Genomic DNA, 6,023 nt, shown 5'->3' with positions numbered 1-6,023 from the left:
AAAATGACGATGACTGTAGAATTAGAGGCGATTAAGTAGGAAAAAGCTTCTTAAAATGTATGCAGATATACCAAATTTAGGACAAAACAACGTCTGCGGGGTCTGCTAGTGTAAAGATAAAATGGGGCAGCAGTGCGAGAAGCTATTGAAACTGCTGAAGTTCTTTTAAAATTATGCACGTAAATCAATTTAGGGCCCTTTTTCACGCCCTTTCCCTTCTTTTTTCGATTAAAAAATACAAACTTATATCTTTCATAAAAATTTTATTGTCGCAATGTAATAATATCAATAAAATCGCTACCTACATTTTAAAGATATCGTTTTCTACATTTGTTTTCGGCAAATTCATCAATTATATCACCAATATGGATTTTTTTTCAATAAATCTGACTCAATGCAAAGTATACCTAACATCTCGAGTCGCTCTTGTCGCGTTGTAGCTCTTTCTTTCTTTTTAAAAATCCGAAGAGCTATTTCTGTGTTAGAAAATACATCGGCTAATTGATATTTCTTTAGAATCTTACACAAACGACTATGTGTTTTTTGTGCATCAGTGTATCTGGAGTTGACGTAACTTTGGCATTGTTTCATTTCAATGAAAAATTCTTCCAAATCTCTAGAATAAAAAAGTTGTAGTTTCTATAAATAGAACAAAATAGAACAAAAAGCAACAAAGCCAAGTTTCTTTGAAATCGCCTTACCAACGCATAACTTTACCACATGATTACATACGAAGTATGTACAATAACCTCGGTCGATTTATATGGACGAAAGTTAACCTATATCGCGCCATCGATTTTTCGATAGGATTTGGGCTCAGGAAAAACAGTTCCACAACGCATACCCAAAAAAATAATTTTAGAGCCTGCAAAAAAGAATCGATTTTCGACCAAAATTCTTTTAAATCTCCATAAAAGAAATTTTTTTCAAAAAACTGCATTTACCAATTTTGCATTTGCCAATTGACACGAGAAAAAATACATAAAAAATGATTTGGAGCCTTGAAAATGAAAAAAATGCTTAAAAAATCGAAAAAATCGTTGAAATTTTGCAGGCTCACAAATTATTTTTTTGGGTATGCGTAGTGGAACTTTTTCTTCCTGAGCCCAAATCCTATCGAAAAATCCATGGCGCTACATAGGTTAGTAAATCGACCTAGTCTAATGTACAATGCATAAAGAAAATATGCAAAGGCAATTGGGGTAAGATTTACAACAACTAAGGCATGACGTGGCTGAATGCGTTTGTAACACTTCAACCATCGTAGGAGTGCTGGTTCAAATCCCGCTCCCGGCAGAAAAGGCTGTGAAGAGATTTTCAAGGTATAATCGAAACATCTGTCCCCTTGTCCGTCCTGATGCCACGTTGTTTAAATTTTTGCTAAATTATTGAATAAATTAGAAATTGCTTCAAATAAATGTTTTCATACATTTAAAGCAATAAGGGCAATCCTCGCTTAAACTCATAAAAATGATTTATAGCTTCGTGGAGGTCTCCATCACTTAGAGAAAAGTTGATGAGAAATGCAAATCTCTCTGAAACTTCCATATACACTTTCGCACGTCCTAAAATCAACGCGAGGCGAAAATTACACTTCTGGAGCATTTTCGTCATTAGGTTGTTTTTTCTACGACGAGTACGTTTTACGATTTCTGTATAACCCACACCAGGTAATAATTGTTTTGTTTTTTCTTTTTTCCTCGAAATCATTGAACTTTTCACGGAATGAAACTAAACTCTCTCCTAACTATCCGTATAAAAAATATCAGGAAATCCCCAAATTCGTTACATTACATTCATTTCATTTTCTTCCATCATTTACTCATTCATTATTCTAGTTGAAATTTCCGCTTGAAGGCTTCTACACCCTCTTTTTCAAAAATAACCGAAAATTTTCAAAATAAAAACCAGTGTAAATTTTGAGATAATTCTTTTTATACTCAGTTGAGCAGAGCTCACAGAGTATATTAAGTTTGATTGGATAACGGTTGGTTGTACATATATAAAGGAATCGAGATAGATATAGACTTCCATATATCAAAATAATCAGGATCGAAAAAAAATTTGATTGAGCCATGTCCGTCCGTCCGTCCGTTAACACGATAACTTGAGTAAATTTTCAGGTATCTTGATGAAATTTGGTATGTAGGTTCCTGAGCACTCATCCCAGATCGCTATTTAAAATGAACGATATCGGACTATAACCACGCCTACTTTTTCGATATCGAAAATTTCGAAAAACCGAAAAAGTGCGATAATTCATTATAAAAGACAGATAAAGCGACTAAACTTGGTAGATGAGTTGAACTTATGACGCAGAATAGAAAATTAGTAAAATTTTGGATAATGGGCGTGGCACCGCCCACTTTTAAAATAAGGTAATTTAAAACTTTTGCAAGCTGTAATTTGGCAGCCGTTGAAGATATCATGATGAAATTTGGCAGGAACGTTACTCCCATTACTATATGTAAGCTTAATAAAAATTAGCAAAATCGGAGAAGGACCACGCCCACTTTTAAAAAAAAAATTTTTTTAAAGTAAAATTTTAACAAAAAATTTAATATCTTTACAGTATATAAGTAAATTATGTCAACATTCAACTTCAGTAATGATGTGGTGCAACAAAATACAAAAATGAAAGAAAATTTCAAAATGGGCGTGGCTCCGCCCTTTTTCATTTAATTTGTCTAGGATACTTTTAACGCCATAAGTCGAACAAAAATCAACCAATCCTTTTGAAATTTGGTAGGGGCATAGACTTTATGACGTTAAATATTTTCTGTGAAAATGGGCGGAATCGGTTGATGCCACGCCCAGTTTTTATACACAGTCGTCCGTCTGTCCTTCCGCATGGCCGTTAACACGATAACTTGAGCAAAAATCGACATATCTTTAACGAACTTAGTTCACGTGCTTACTTGAACTCACTTTATCTTGGTATGAAAAATGAACGAAATCCGACTATGACCACGCTCACTTTTTCGATATCGAAAATTACGAAAAATGAAAAAAATGCCATAATTCTATACCAAATACGATAAAAGGGATGAAACATGGTAAGGTAATTGGATTGTTTTATTGAAGTGAAATATAACTTTAGAAAAAACTTTATAAAATGGTTGTGACACCTATCATATTATGTAGAAGAAAATGAAAAAGTTCTGCAGGGCGAAATAAAAAACCCTTAAAATCTTGGTAGGTATTAGATATATAAATAAATTAGCGGTATCCCACAGATAATGTTCTGGGTCACCCTGGTCCACATTTTGGTCGATATCTGGAAAACGCCTTCACATATTCAACTACCACCACTCTCTTTTAAAACCCTCATTAATACCTTTAATTTGATACCCATATCGTACAAACACATTCTAGAGTCACCCCTGGTCCACCTTTGTGGCGATATTTCGAAACGGCGTCCACCTATAGAACTAAGGCCCACTCCCTTTTAAAATACACATTAACACCTTTCGTTTGATGGCCATATTGTACAAACAAATTCTAGGGTCACCCCTGGTCCACCTTTATGGCGATATCTCGAAACGGCGTCCACCTATGGAACTAAGGATTACTCCCTTTTAAAATACTCTTTAACACCTTTCTTTTGATACCCATATTGTACAAACAAATTCTAGGGTCACCCCTGGTCCACCTTTATGGCGATATCTCGAAACGGCATCCACCTATGGAACTAAGGATTACTCCCTTTTAAAATACTCATTAACACCTTTCATTTGATACCCATATCGTGCAAACGCATTCTAGAGTCACCCCTGGTCCACCTTTATGGCGATATCTCGAAAAGGCGACCACCTATACAACAACCACCACTCCCTTTTAAAACCATCATTAATACCTTTAATTAGATACCCATATCGTACAAACACATTTTAGAGTCACCCCTGGTCCACTTTTATGACGATATTTCGAAACGGCATGCACCTATAGAACTAAGGCCCACTCCCTTTTAAAATACTCACTAACACCATTCGTTTGATGCCCATATTTTACAAACAAATTCTAGGGTCACCCCTGGTCCACCTTTATGGCGATATCTCTAAACGGCGTCCACCTATGGAACTAAGGATTACTCCCTTTTAAAATACTCATTAACACCTTTCATTTGATACCCATATTGTACAAACAAATTCTAGGGTCACCCCTGGTCCACCTTTATGGCGATATCTCGAAACGGCATCCACCTATGGAACTAAGGATTACTCCCTTTTAAAATACTCATTAGCACCTTTCTTTTGATACCCATATTGTACAAACAAATTCTAGGGTCACCCCTGGTCCACCTTTATGGCGATATCTCGAAACGGCGTCCACCTATGGAACTAAGGACTACTCCCTTTTAAAATACTCATTACCATCTTTCATTTGATACCCATATCATACAAACGCATTCTAGAGTCAACCCTGATCCACCTTTATGGCTATATCCCTAAATGGCGTCCACCTATAGAACTATGGCCCACTCCCTCATAAAATACTCTTTAATGCCTTTCATTTGATACCCATGCCATACAAACACATTCCAGGGTTTCCCTCGGTTCATTTTCCTACATGGTTATTTTCCCCTATGTTGTCACCATAGCTCTCAACTGAGTATGTATTGTTCGGTTACACCCGAACTTAACCTTCCTTACTTGTTTATTATTTAATATACTCTCTTTTGCTTCGATACACTTCTTTACACGCTCAATTTGTCAAATGAGTCGGAAATGTCCTTTTTAACAACCTTGTCTAGTTCGTCGGTCGTCGCCTTTTGAATACGGTCAATTGAGTTTTATTTATTTGAGTAAAATCTATTTTCAATCTGACTACATTTTTCTTTCACTCACTAGAATTTTTTGTTTGTAAGAAAATTTTAGAAGTCTTTTTCGTTTTTCGGGGGCCCTCCAAAGCAACTGCCCATTCCGCGTACTTGTTAATCCGGCCCTGATCGGCTCTGCAGGTCTTAACATATAGTCTTCGTAAATTCAATCAGTTTCATTTTATGTGATTATTTGCTTGAAATCAAATATAATAAAATCGCGGGTTCGAATCGAGCTCAAGGCCTAACAATAATTATTTTATTATTGTTTTGATATGCTGAATAGTTATAGCAGTGGCGTAGCGAGGGGAGAGGGAGCAAGGGGCCATCTTTTCCGGGTGCTACTTACAGGGGGCGCCAAATGGTCCGCAAAGCAGAACTTCCAGATAATTTGTATTTTTATTATAACTGATTTCTGGGAAAAATTATCTATATTCAAAAATGCATGCATACATATACCCGGAACACTTTCGACAGGTTGTAGAATTATTGAAAGCATATATCTTTTTATCTCACGTTCAACGTTACGATGGGAATTATTAAAAAATGCTTTAACAAAAACTGTCAAACGTGAGTCTGAAACACGATGGAGCGCCAGAATACAAGAGGAAGGGCTAGAAAATGTAGTAGAACACTTGGAACAATTAGAAGAGGACACTAACACCACAAGTGACACCACTTCTGTTGCAAAATATGCAAAATTTTAGTTTCATAACATTAGTTAATTTCTGATAAGAAATCTTAAGGAGGATTGATCGTGTGCAGCTCAGATTACAAGATCCGGGGATGAATTTTAGAGAAGCGTATCATGATCTTAAATCTGACTGAACTATCCTAAATTCGAGACAATCTCTTTGAATGTGAAATGTCTCGCGTTATTAAAAGTGTTCTCGATCGTCTCTAGCACCTTAACTTTAAATCTGGATTTCTCTTAGACATTGGAAATTTGTTAAACAAAGATAATAACGACTTGGAAAGAAATTGTAAGAACTTGGGGAAATTTATAATATAGATTTCGATGGAATAGAACTTTTTATAGATTATATGACTACAAAATATTACTTCGCAATAGAAAATGAATTGAACCTAAAACTCCGTTAGAAGTTCTTACTTTTATAATCTCGTATGGATATGTTTTTCCAAACTTGCGAGTGGAACTTCAAATACTCTTGATTATCTCAGTATCAATTGTTAGCTGCAAAGG

The sequence above is a fragment of the Eurosta solidaginis genome, chromosome 4 (assembly GCF_040869045.1).
Source record: "Eurosta solidaginis isolate ZX-2024a chromosome 4, ASM4086904v1, whole genome shotgun sequence".
NCBI lineage: Eukaryota > Metazoa > Arthropoda > Insecta > Diptera > Tephritidae > Eurosta > Eurosta solidaginis.
The sequence above is the reverse complement of the archived record's forward strand: the minus strand, read 5'-3'. Positions refer to the sequence as shown.